The 13,846-nt window shown below is 36.4% G+C and overlaps 1 protein-coding gene across 1 annotated transcript in view; it reads right to left on the bottom strand.

The window, feature by feature from the left end:
* Positions 1-13,846, bottom strand: part of SRBD1 (S1 RNA binding domain 1) — a 312,646-nt gene that overhangs the window by 107,477 nt on the left and 191,323 nt on the right.

The raw sequence follows: 13,846 nt of genomic DNA, 5'->3' as shown, positions 1-13,846 counted from the left end.
TGTTGAATAGAAGTGGTGAAAGAGGGCATCCCTGCCTTGTTCCAGTTTTTTAGGGGGAATGCTTTCAGTTTTTCACCATTTAGAATGATATTAGCCATGGGCTTAGCATAAATGGCCTTTACAATGTTAAGGAATGTTCCCACTATCCCTATTTTTTCTAGTGTTTTGAGCATGAAGGGGTGCTGTATTTTATCAAATGCTTTTTCTGCATCTATTGAAATAATCATGTGATTCTTGACTTTAAGTCTATTAATGTGGTGAATTATGTTTATTGATTTCCTGATGTTGAACCAACCTTGCATCCCTGGGATGAAACCATTTCAGTAAAGTAGCAGGTTACAAGATCAATGCCCATAAATCCAACGCATTTTTATACATAAGTGATGAATCTTCAGAAAGAGAAATTAGGAAAACTACCCCATTCACAATAGCCTCGAAAAAAATAAAATACTTGGGAATCAATCTCACAAAAGAGGTGAAAGACCTCTACAATGAGAACTATACAACACTAAAGAAAGACATTAAAGAACACCTTAGAAGATGGAAAGATCTTCCATGTTCTTGGATAGGAAGAATTAATATTGTCAAAATGGCCATACTACCTAAAGTGCTATACAAATTCAATGCAATTCCAATTAAAATCCCAATGACGTACCTTACAGAAAGAGCAAGCAATTATGAAATTCATCTGGAAGAATAAGAAACCCAGAATAGCTAAAGCAATCCTCAGTAGAAAGAGCGAAGCAGGGGGTATTGCAATACCAGATCTTCAACTCTACTACAAAGCAATAGTAACAAAAACGGCATGGTATTGGTACCAAAATAGAAAGGTAGATCAATGGTACAGAATAGAGGACACGGACACAAACCCAAAGAAATACAATTTTCTCATACTAGACAAAGGGGCCAAAAATATGCAATGGAGAAAAGATAGCCTCTTCAACAAATGCTGCTGGGAGAATTGGAAATCCATATGCAACAGAATGAAACTAAACCCATATCTCTCACCATGCACGAAACTAAACTCAAAATGGATTAAGGACCTCGGAATCAGACCAGAGACCCTGCAGATTATAGAAGAAAAAGTAGGTCCAAATCTTCACCTTGTTGGTCTAGGACCAGACTTCCTTAACAGGACTCCCATAGCACAAGAAATAAAAGCTAGAATCAACCACTGGGATAGATTCAAACTAAAAAGCTTTCTCTCAGCAAAGGAAACTATCAGCAATGCGAAGAAAGAGCCTACAGAGTGGGAGAATATCTTTGCCACTCATACTTCAGAGAGAGCACTAATCTCCAGAATCTATAAAGAACTCAAAAAACTCTACTCCAAGAATTCAAATAATCCAGTCGACAAATGGGCTAAGCAAATGAATAGACACTTCACAGAAGAAGATCTACAAGCAATCAACAAACATATGGAAAAATGTTCAACATCTCTAGTAATAAGAGAAATGCAAATCAAAACTACCCTAAGATTCCATCTCACCCCAATTAGAATGGCGATTATCAAGAATACGAGCAACAACAGGTGTTGGCGAGGATGTGGGGAGAAAGGTACACTCATACACTGCTGGTGGGGCTGCAAATTAGTGCAGCCACTCTGGAAAGCAGTGTGGAGATTCCTTAGAAAACTTGGAATGGACCCTCCATTTGACCCAGCTATCCCACTCCTTGGCCTATACCCAAAGGACTTAAAATCTGCATACTACAGAGATACAGCCACATCAATGTTCATAGCTGCTCAATTCACAATAGCCAGACTGTGGAACCAACCTAGATGCCCTTCAATTGATGAGTGGATAAAGAAACTGTGGTATATATATACAATGGAATATTACTCAGCCATAAAGAATGATAAAATTATGGCATTTGCAGGCAAATGGATGAAATTGGAGAATATCATGCTAAGTGAGATAAGCCAATCTCAAAAAGCGAAAGGACAAATGATATCACTAATAAGTGGAGGATGACACATAATGGGGGGGAAGGAAGGGTTAGTGTTAGGGTTAGAGTTAGGGTTAGGGAGGGGGGCAAGTATGGAGGAAGGAAGTACTGTATAGAGGGTAAAGAGGGGTGGGAGGGGTGGGGGGAAGGGAAAAAATAACAGAATGAATCAAACAACATTACTCTATGTAAATTTATGATTACACAAATGGTATGCCTTTACGCCATGTACAAACAGAGAAACAACATGTATCCCATTTGTTTACAATAAAAAAATAAATAAATAAATAAAAAATATAGGCATCAGAATATTTAAATTTAGAGAGGCAAGGACTAGAAATTCAATAAAAGAAGATCAATAATGGGTAAATCTCTTAAATCTATTCCTACTGGAAAACCCACATTATGAAACTCTAAACAGAAAGTGGTTAGAGCAGTTGCATAATTTGTTAAGTGTGGGTATAGTCTCATAGTTAAAATTTTTCTGAAATATACAAGAGGGTTTGAAACTATTTTCTATTTGGTTTGCATCTAATTGCTCTGTTCCCCTTTCCATCCTAATATTACTAAATGCAGCAGAGCAATGGAATGGAAATTTGGGTTTCTAGGTGACAAGTTAATTCTACAGTAAATCCAAAGAGCCTCTGGAGTTACAGTGTTTCCAATGAACAGCCTTGACAGAGAACTTAATGTTTCTCCAGCTAGTATTTCCCTCTCAGATGCTGTTCACTCTATATGAGTCTAAAAACTTAAGCATGGAAGAAAAGGGAGGAAGAGTGGAGGGGAAGAAAGATGAACACCAGTTTAAAATAGATTCAAACAGTCACATGTTCAGGCTTTGGAGAGAACATGACAACATCACCAAGCAAGAATTGCTTTGTATGCATGATAAAGCAGAGCTCCAGGTGGATAATGATCAGGCTTGGCAAAGGATTCCCAAAAGGAAGAGACTAAGAGAAAACTCAGGAAAGGAGAGTATGGTTAACCAAAAGAGTTTAAAAAAAGAGGGAAGTTGTAGTCCCAAACTTGGGGAACATCTATATTTTGAGACAGAGAAGAAAAGGTAGAAATAATGAAAAAGGCAACAAATGAATCATAAGGAGACTACAGAAACATAAGTCAGTATGATTTCTGGGAAATGTTAAACATAGTTACCACATACCCTCAAATTTTTATTCCTAGGTAGATGCTCAACAGACATGGAAACATGTCCACGTAAGAACTTATGCACAAATGTTCATAGCATTATTTATAATAACCAAAAAAGTAAAAACAACCTAAATATCCATCAACTGATGAATGGATAAACAAAATGTGGTCTACCCATTCAAAGAGTATCATGCGGTAATAAGAAGGAATGAAATGTTGATATATACTTCAGAGGGAGAGCATGGATGAACCTGGGAAACATTATGCTAAGTAAAAGAAGCCAGACACAAAAGACCACATACAGTATGATTCTCATCAAATAAAAAGTCCACAATAGGCAAATCCACATAGTTAGAGGGCAGATTAGTTTGCCAAGGGTTGGGGTGGTAAATGAGAAGCAGAATGTAAGTGATTTCTAATGGGTACAGGGTTTCTTTGGAGGGGAATAAAGATGTTTAAAAATTAGATTAAATTGCGGTAGCTGAACAACTCTGACTATACCACAAAAACACTGACTTGTACACTTTTGCTTGAAATTTATTTTTATTGTAAACAAATGGGATACACCTTGTTCCTCTGTTTGCACAAGAAATAGAGGCATACCATTTGTGGACTTATACACTTTTCAAAGGTAAATTTTATGTTAGATAATAAATAACTTATCAATAAAGTTATTATGTATTTTTTTAATGTACAGATTTGGTTTGTGCCAAACACTACTTTATATACATATGGCATCAATATTTTGCTATATCAATGCTACTGTTTGCTATTGTTTAGGAAATAATAGTTTTAACACACTTTAACAAAAAGGAAGATATAAATATTTTAAGTATGGAAATTATTTTTATTTGCATCATTTGCAGATGATGACTGTCTACCTAGAAAACTAAAGTAGTTAGTAAACTGAAAAATATCAGAACCAATAAGATTCCTATCAGTTTGGCTGGTTTCAAACACAGTCAAAAAACAATGCTCTACACTTCATTTGTGTATGATCTATCAAAATGTATAAATGCATTTTATTGTCATGTAAAACAAATTAGAATAAAAAATTAATTAAAAATTTTGGGACAAGAAAAAAGGACGAATAAACAGTTACAGTATCTTAAAAATAACAATTAAAAAATGATGCTCTATCTTAGGCACTCAACAACCAATAAGAAACAGGTTGGGGAATGAGAAAAATGGGAAGATGTTGGTCAAAGGGTACAGAGTTGCAGTTATAAATGAGAAGGTTGTGGAGATCTGATGTACAGTGTGGTACAATTAAAAACAAACAAAAAAAGATCACTTACTATATATATATGTATGTGTATACACACACGTATGTATGTGTGTATTTAATCTCCATGAGTAATAAAAAAGTACAGAACCTGGATAAAAGTATAGATTTAACAGGATTTCTTTCTATATCCTACAGAGTTTTAAAACTATTTATTAAATGGATCTAAAATTTATTTGGAAAAAAAGAAACACCTAAGAAAAGTGAAATTAAAACAGATTAAAGCACTCCTATTATAAGTCACAAAAGCAGAGAATCTTATATTGTGGTAAACTAGACAGACCAATGAAAAGTACACATGAAATTTTAGTTGTTAATAAATGATAAGTTGGTAAATGGTACTGTCATTCAATGTGTAAAAGAAAATTATTAATAAGGGATATTGGGATAAGAAGTTAAATATTAAAGGAAAAATATGTTAGCTACATAAAAGGAGGCTAGGGAGTCCAGATTTAGTGAAGATCATCACTGTAAAAGGTTAGCAACCACACCTTTCTCATATGGCTAAGCGCATGGTGCACAACTTGCACTTTCATATATAGTAGTCTTGAAAGCAATATTCCCCCTCCTTCAATACATGCCTCATACCCAAAGGATAAAAAGGGTCCCAAGGACTTTCAATTCTCTGAAATACCTAGAATCCTAAAGCTTCTAGAGTATATCAAATCATTGCCAAAAAAGACTCTACTAAAAAGTTCTCTTTAAATTTTGTCTTATTATATTATGTAACAATATTAAATAGAAATATTTCTTTCTAAGATTCAATATTCATTTCACTTTATCTTTCCCCTTGTCAGGAAGGAACAGAGGAAATCCATAAAATTTCTCAATGTAGATTTTTTTTTTTTGTTCATTCAACAATACCAAATTAAAATTCTTTTCATTATAAAGTTTATTAAGGCTGGGCACAGTGACCCAAGCCTGTAATCCCAGCAACCTGGGAGGCCTGAGGCAGGAGAATCACAAGTTCAGGGTTAGCCTAGGTGATTTAGTGACAACCTGATTTCAAATAAAAAAATGAAAAAAGGACTAGGGATGTAGCTCAGTGGTAGAGTATTCCTGGGTTCAATCTCCAATACCATTAGAAAAACCTACTTTATTAAAAACAATGTTAATAGTTTTGATGTAAACATATCATCTTGACCCTCTAATAACTATACTGTTGAATAAGAAACTAATACATATGTTAATCTGATTAAAATACTCTACATCTTGATTGTGATAGAGTTGGTAGAGGTTACAAAAGTTGTTCAAAGTTTATAGATGGTGAATTCATCCTTCTATGGAATCAATTTTAAGGAAGAATTTAAAAAATGAAGTCTTTCTTTTTACAGGATGAATTTTACTTTATGTAATATATCTCTAAATGAATGGAATATTTCTATTTCTTTGAGAATGTTAAACATTTCCTTATTTTTCTTCGCCAACATCAATTCAATTTCCGCTGTTGCTTTTTCCCCTAGTGTATTTTGACATGTCTTAAGGAAATTTTCCTTATATGTTAGGTGACCCCTAACTGTCCCACCAGGGGCAGGGTACAAACAAGCTGACTGAAAGCACTTCTTCAAAGGTAAGACTGAACTGTGGGCTGTACTATAGGGTGCTCTGGTCTATTACTCTAAAGAACCTCTGATCTAGGTTTCTTAGGTGTTAGCTTTGTTTTGGCCAAAATTATCAATCTTCATGAAAGCTTTTTTTTCTTTTTTTTTTTAAATGCTTATATTCTTTTTTTTATTTATTTTAATTAAAAATCATAAATTTACATAGGGCAATGTTGTTTGATTCATTCTGTTATTTTTTTCCCTTCCCCCCATTACTCCCACCCCTCTTTTCCCTCTATACAGTCCTTCCTTCCTCCAGTCTTACCACCCTCCTTATCCCTAGCCCTAAACCTAACCCTAACCCTAATGCTAACCCCTCATACCTCCCCTTATATGTCCTCATCCGCTTATCAGCGAGATCATTCGTCCTTCAGTTTTTTGAGATTGGCTTATCTCACTTAGCATGATATCCTCCAATTTCATCCATTTGCCTGCAAATGCCATAATTTTATCATTCTTCAGGGCGGAGTAATATTCCATTGTATATATATGCCACAGTTTCATTATCCATTCATCAACTGAAGGGCATCTACGTTGGTTCCACGATCTGGCTATAGTGAATTGAGCAGCTATGAACATTGATGTGGCTGTATCTCTGTAGTATGTTGATTTTAAGTCCTTTGGGTACAGGCCAAGGAGTGGGATAGCTGGGTCAAATGGTGGTTCCATTCCAAGCTTTCTGAGGAATCTCCATACTGCTTTCCAGAGTGGCTGCACTAATTTGCAACCCCACCAGCAATGTACCTTTTTCCCCACATCCTCGCCAACACCTATTGTTGCTTGTGTTCTTGATAATCGCCATTCTAATTGGGGTGAGATGAAATCTTAGGGTAGTTTTGATTTGCATTTCTCTTATTACTAGAGATGTTGAACATTTTTTCATATATCTGTTGATTGCATGTACATCTTCTTCTGTGAAATGTCTGTTCATTTCCTTACCCATTTGTTGATTGGATTATTTGTATTCTTGGTGTAGAGTTTTTTGAGCTCTTTATACATTCTGGAAATTAGCGCTCTATCTGAAGTATGAGTGGCAAAGATATTCTCCCACTCTGTAGGCTCTCTCTTCACATTACTGATAGTTTCCTTTGCTGAGAGAAAACTTTTTAGTTTGAATCTATCCCAGTGGTTGATTCTTGCTTTTATTTCTTGTGCTATGGGAGTCCTGTTAAGGAAGTCTGATCCTAAGTCAACAAGTTGAAGGTTTGGACCTACTTTTTCTTCTATAAGATGCAGGGTCTCTGCTCTGATTCCAAGGTCCTGATCCATTTTGAGTTGAATTTTGTGCAGGGTGAGACATAGGGGTTTAGTTTCAATTCTGTTGCATATGGATTTCCAGTTTTCCCAGCACCATTTGTTGAAGAGGCTATCTTTTCTCCATTGCATATTTTTGGCACCTTTGTCTAGTATGAGAAAATTGTATTATTTGGGTTTGTGTCCATGTCCTCTGTTCTCTACCATTCATCTACCTGTCTATTTTGGTACCAATACCATGCCGTTTTTGTTACTATTGCTTTGTAATACAGTTGAAGATCTGGTATTGCGATACCCCCTGCTTCGCTCTTTCTACTGAGGATTGCTTTAGCTATTCTGGGTTTCTCATTCTTCCACATGAATTTCATAATTGCTTGCTCTATTTCTGTAAAGTACATCCTTGGGATTTTAATTGGAATTGTACTGAATCTGTATAACACTTTTGGTAGTATGGCCATTTTGACAATATTAATTCTGCCTACCCAAGAAGATGGGAGATCTTTCCATCTTCTAAGGTTTTCTTTAATTTCTTTCTTTAGTGTTCTGTAGTTCTCATTGTAGAGGTCTTTCACCTCTTTGTGAAATTGATTCCCAGTATTTTATTTTTTTCGATGCTATTGTGAATGGGGTACTTTTCCTAATTTCTCTTTCTGAAGATTCATCACTTATGTATAAAAATGCATTGGATTTATGGGCATTGATCTTGTAACCTGCTACTTTACTGAATTCACTTATGAGTTCTAAGAGTTTTCTGGTGGAATTGCCAAGATCCTCTAAATATATAATCATGTCATCAGCGAACAGGGATAGTTGGAGTCCTCTTTTCCAATTCGTATCCCTTTAATTTCTTTGGTTTGTCTAATTGCTCTGCCTAGAGTTTCAAGAATGATATTGAATAGAAGTGGTGAAAGAGGGGCATCCCTGCCTTGTTCCAGTTTTTAGGGGAATGCTTTCAGTTTTTCACCATTTAGAATGATATTGACCATGGCTTAGCATAGATGGCCTTTACAATGTTAAGGAATGTTCCCACTACCCCAATTTCGCTAGTGTTTTGAGCATGAAGGGATGCTGTATTTTATCACAATGCTTTTTTCTGCATCTGTTGAAATAATCATGTGATTCTTAACTTTTAGTCTGTTGATATGGTGAATGACATTTATTGATTTCCCGGATGTTGAACCAACCTTACATTCCTGGGATAAAAACCACTTGATCGTGGTACACTATCTTTTTAATATATTTTTGTATGCGATTTGCTAAAATTTTGTTGAGAATTTTTGCATCGATGTTCATTAAGGATATTGGTCTGAAATTTTCTTTCCTTGATGTGTCTCTGTCTGGTTTAGGTATCAGTGTGATATTGGCTTCATAGAATGAGTTTGGGAGGGTTCCCTCCTCTTCTATTTTATGGAATACTTTGAGAAGTATTGGAATGAGCCTCTTCGTTAAAGGTTTTGTAGAACTCGGGTGAGAACCCATCTGGTCCCGGGACTTTCTTTGTTGGTAGGCTTTTGATGACCTCTTCTATTTCATTGCTTGAAATTGATTGATTTAAGTTGCGTATGTCCTCCTCGTTCAGTTTAGGTAATTCATATGTCTCTAGAAACTTGTTTGATGTCTTCGAGGTTTTCTGTTTTGTTGGAGTATAGATTTTCAAGATAGCTTCTACTTATGTTTTGTATTTCACTCGTGTCTGTTGTGATATTTCCTTGTTCATTCGAATTTTAGTAATTTGAGTTTTCTCCCTCTTTCTCTTTGTTAGTGTGGCTAAGGGTCTATCAATTTTGTTTATTTTTTTCAAAGAACCAACTATTTATTTTGTTAATTTTTCCGATTGTTTCTTTTGTTTCAATTTTGTTGATTTCGGCTCTGATTTTAAACTATTTCCCGTCTTCTACTACTTTTGGTGTTGGTCTGCTCTTCTTTTTCTAGGGCTTTGAGCTGTAGTGTTAGAGTCGTTAATTTGTTGATTTCTACTTCTTTTGTTGAATGCACACCCCATGAAATAAATCTTCCTCTAAGTACTGCTTTCATAGTGTCCCAGAGATTTTGATATGATGTGTCTTTGTTCTCGTTTACTTCTAAGAATTTTTTAATTTCCCTCCTGATGTCTTCTGTTATCCATTCATCATATAATATTGTATTATTTAATCTCCAGGTATTGGAGAAGTTTCTGTTTTTTATTCTGTCATTTATTTCTAATTTCAATCCATTATGATATGATAGAGTACAAGGTAGTATCTCTATCTTCTTGTATTTGCTAACAGTAGCTTTGTGGCATAAGATATGGTCTATTTTAGAGAAGGATCCCCGTGCTGCTGAGAAGAAAGTGTATTTATTCTTTGTTGGATGGTATATTCTATATAAGTCAGTTAAGTCTAAATTGTTGATTGTGTTATTGAGATCTATGGTTTCTTTATTCAATTTTTGTTTGGACGATCTATCCAGCGGTGAGAGAGATGTGTTAAAATCGCCTAGTATCATTGTGTTGTGGTCTATTTGATTTCTGGAATTGAGAAGGATTTGTTTGACATACATGGATGAGCCAATGTTCGGGCATAGATATTTATGATTGTTATGTCTTGCTGATTTATGCTTCCCTTATGCAGTATGTAATGTCCTTCTTAATCCCTTCTGACTAGTTTGGCTTGAAGTCCACATTATCTGAAATGAGGATGGATACTCCAGCTTTTTTTGCTGTGTCCGTGTGCATGGTAGGTTTTTTCCCATCCTTTCACCTTTAGTCTATGGGTTGTCTCTTTCTATGAGATGAGTCTCTTGCAGGCAGCAAACTGTTGGACTTTTCTTTTTAATCCATTCTGCCAGTCTATGTCTTTTGATTGATGAGTTCAGGCCATTAACATTCAGGGTTATTATTGTGATATGATTTGTATTCCCAGTCATTTGACTCATTTTTGTTTTTTGACAGGATTTGGTTTCCCCTTTATTGGCTATTCCTTTAGGCTAGTTCCTCCCGTTGCTGATTTGCATCGTTGTTTTTCATCTCTTCCTCATGGAATATTTTGCTGAGAATGTTCTGCAATGCTGCTTTCTTTTTGTAAATTCCTTTAGCTTTTGTTTATCATGGAAGGATCTTATTTCATCGTCAAATCTGAAAGTAAGTTTTGCTGGGTATAAGATTCTTGGTTGGCATCCATTTTCTTTCAGGGCTTGGTAAATGTTGTTCCACGCCCTTCTAGCTTTTAGGGTCTGGATTGAAAATCTGCTGATATACTTATTGGTTTCCCCCTGAATGTAATTTGATTCTTTTCTCTCGTGGCCTTTAAAATTCTGTCTTATTGTGTATGTTAGGTATTTTCATAATAATGTGCCTTGGTGTGGGTCTGTTGTAATTTTGTATATTTGGAGTCCTATAAGCCTCTTGTACTTGGTTTTCCATTTCATTCTTCAGATTTGGGAAATTTTCTGGTATTATTTCATTGAATAGGTTGTTCATTCCTTTGGTTTGTTTCTCTAAGCCTTCCTCAATCCCAATAATTCTTAAATTTGGCCTTTTCATGATATCCATAATTCTTGTAGATTCTGTTCATGATTTCTTACCATCTTTTCTGTTTGTTCAACTTTGTTTTCAAGATTAAATATTTTGTCTTCAATATCTGAGGTTGTCTTCCAGGTGTTCTATCCTATTGGTTATGCTTTCTATGGAGTTTTTAACTTGGTTTATTGTTTCCTTCATTTCAAGGATTTCTGTTTTTTTTTTTTTTCAATATCTCTAACTCTTTATTGAAATGATCTCTTGCTTCTCGTATTTGCTCCTGTAACTGTTCATTGGTGCGATCATTTAATGCCTGCATTTGCTCTTTCATCTCCTCGTTTGCTTCCCTGATTGTTTTAATTATGTACATTCTGAACTCCCTTTCTGACATTTCTTCTGCTGTGCTGTCATTGGGTTTTATTGATATAGTGTCTAGTTTGTTTGGGATATTTTCTTCCCTTGTTTTCTCCTATTGGTCAGATGGTCAGATGTCAGTGGGACTTTGTGATATTGCAGAATTCTTCTATTGGCTTATAGTGTCCCTGTAGATTTCCAGTGTATCACCTTTCTGCCTTCAGTAGCCTGAAGTCTTGGAGTAACTTGATAATGCAGTGCTTCCAAGGAAAGCTGCCCCTAGCCTGCTACTGGTTCCAGGACTTGGAGCTGGCTCTGTGTGGAAAGGCTGTCACTGGGGGGTCTGCTCCGAGAAGCTAGCCTGGAAAGGCGCTTCCCGCCGAAGGGGGCCGGGCTGCGGGCTGCTTGGGGAAGTCCCTGGCTGCCCTGTCCTGGTCCCTGAAGCAACCTGCGGGCAGGAACTCGCCGCCCTGGTTCAGGGACCTTGAAGCTGGGTCTGTGCAGAAAGGCTCTCACTGGGGGGCCGCTCCAAGATGCTGGAGAATCTGGCCCTGTGGGAGGAGCCCGCCTCCGGAGTGCGCAGGGCCACCTGGGGAGGACTCTAGCTGCTCTTGCCCTACTCTAATAAGCACCCCGAATTGGGCCTGCCGCCCCTGGCAGCGCTTCACGGGGTGGGGGAGACTCACCCCGAGGCTCTATTTTAGTCCGAGTCTCTCAATGCCTCCCCTTCTTGAATCCTGGGTTTCTGGAGCGCATGGAGATGCAGTCACCCTCTAGTCTGCCATCTTGGATCCTTCATGAAAAGGTTTGATCCTCTCTAATCACTCTTCAACAGCATGTAAATATCTGCTTCGTCTCTTGTTTCCCAGCAGGCCTCCCCACTCTATGTTTAAGCTGTGTCCACCATGCAGAGACCTTCTGTTTACCACCCCAGAGAACAAATCTCCAGTCTTCTGCAAAGGTAGAAAAAGAATAGTGACCAAAAAAAAAAAGATTCCACTACATGTCAACATCACTACACTGGGGATTGAGTTTCTGGCACATGAATCTTCAGGGGACAACAACACCCAAACCATATCAAGGTTTAAAGGAAAAACCCATACCTGTAGGTAGCTCAGGTTTCAAAGTACAAAGTCATCTCTGGCAGAAGGTACTACAAAAGTGGGAAGACTCCCAATCAGAAACAGGACTCAAAGGAAGTGGGGGTTGGGAATGTAGCTCAGAGGTAGAGCACTGCCTACCATGCATCAGATCCTACACTACAAAAAAAAAAAAAAAGAAAAAAAAACAACAACTAAAGAAAAGGAGGAAGTGGGCCCTAGAAAGCCAAGAATGGAGACTGGAAGCTTGTTGGAATATTTGCCTTCGGATCTAGTCTTTAAAAAACTCAGAGTGTCTAGGTAAATGTTTTGCATTATATGGATTAAATATCATCATTGCCACACACAGCAGCTGAGATATGTCTTGTGATTTTCAAGGAAGGCATGAGAATCACAAACTAATTCAAGCCAGATAGTTATTCCCTTTTTTACTATCATCTTCTTTCATAGAGTCTTACTGGAATGTTGTAATCTGGTCCCACCTATAATTTTTTGACAGTTGTGCAACCACCTGGATCAGGGGTTAGGAAGAAACAGCAGTCCCTTGAGCAGTGGAAGGCTGAGGACTGCTGCCTCCAAGAAAAACGGGTCCAAATCATTTTTCCAACACCCCGTTGGAAGATACCCTTTCAGTGCCAAGTTGGGAAGTTCTGGACTTTAGTATTTATTTTTTTTAAAAAAAGTATCATTCTCTTAGAGACATTAGACACACAAATATTAAATACATGCTTACTGCCTCTGTGGCCATTTTAAGCCTTAGTTTCCTCATCTGTAAAGTAGGAATAATAATAATGTCTCCTAGGACAATTGTGAGGATAAAATAAAATAATCCTGGTAATGTATTTCTCACAATGTCTTGTACAAGTAAGTGCTTAAGAAAGACTGGAATTAGTGATTACTCTTTATGATATGATTACTATTTCTACTCCTACATTATTGCTATTGTTATTACAGGGCAAGCCCAAAAGTGCAAGATGTAATTTTTGACAGGGAATTGTATCATGGAAGAAACAACAGAAGGGAAACTACAAGGCCTTTTAAATGTTAACAAACAACAACAAGATTTTAGCTTTAGATTAATGGAAAACTGTTCAAAATATATCTCCAGTTGTAGATTTCAAGAACAGCCAATGAAAACTGAAGAGATATTTAAAGAAAAAAATTAAATGAAAGGCTTATTAGTAACAAAGTGATCTAATATTCTTCCATTACATAGAAAAATGCTCCTGACCAGATCTAATATTTGCTTGACACCAACTGCTTCCACCTGATGTGTCAAAGTATTTTAATTTCCTCAAATAAAGATTCTGCATCATGGAAATTAAAGCAATCAAATACAACTACAATAAAAGTAGGCTTTTTAAAGGCAATACACTATCAAATTACAACCTCTATTAGTAAGCCAACAGAGATGAAGCATCTGACAAATATTTAGCAATAACTGAAAGACTGTATATTCATGCATTTGCACAATATTTTTTGTAATATATTACTATTGCCAAAAAGTCTATAATTATATTTTGTAATAATAATTAAAAGTTATTTTGTTATTTTCATTATAAACTCTCTGGCATTTAATTTTCTAAATACTTTTTAGGTTAATTTTTCACTATTCTCTAGAGTACTATGTAGTGTTCTTTAAAATGGGACCAATAGTTCT

This window comes from Sciurus vulgaris (assembly GCF_902686455.1).
Source record: "Sciurus vulgaris genome assembly, chromosome: 14".
Taxonomy (NCBI): domain Eukaryota; kingdom Metazoa; phylum Chordata; class Mammalia; order Rodentia; family Sciuridae; genus Sciurus; species Sciurus vulgaris.
Note: the sequence above shows the minus strand (reverse complement) of the source record. Positions and strands in the feature narration are given on the sequence as shown.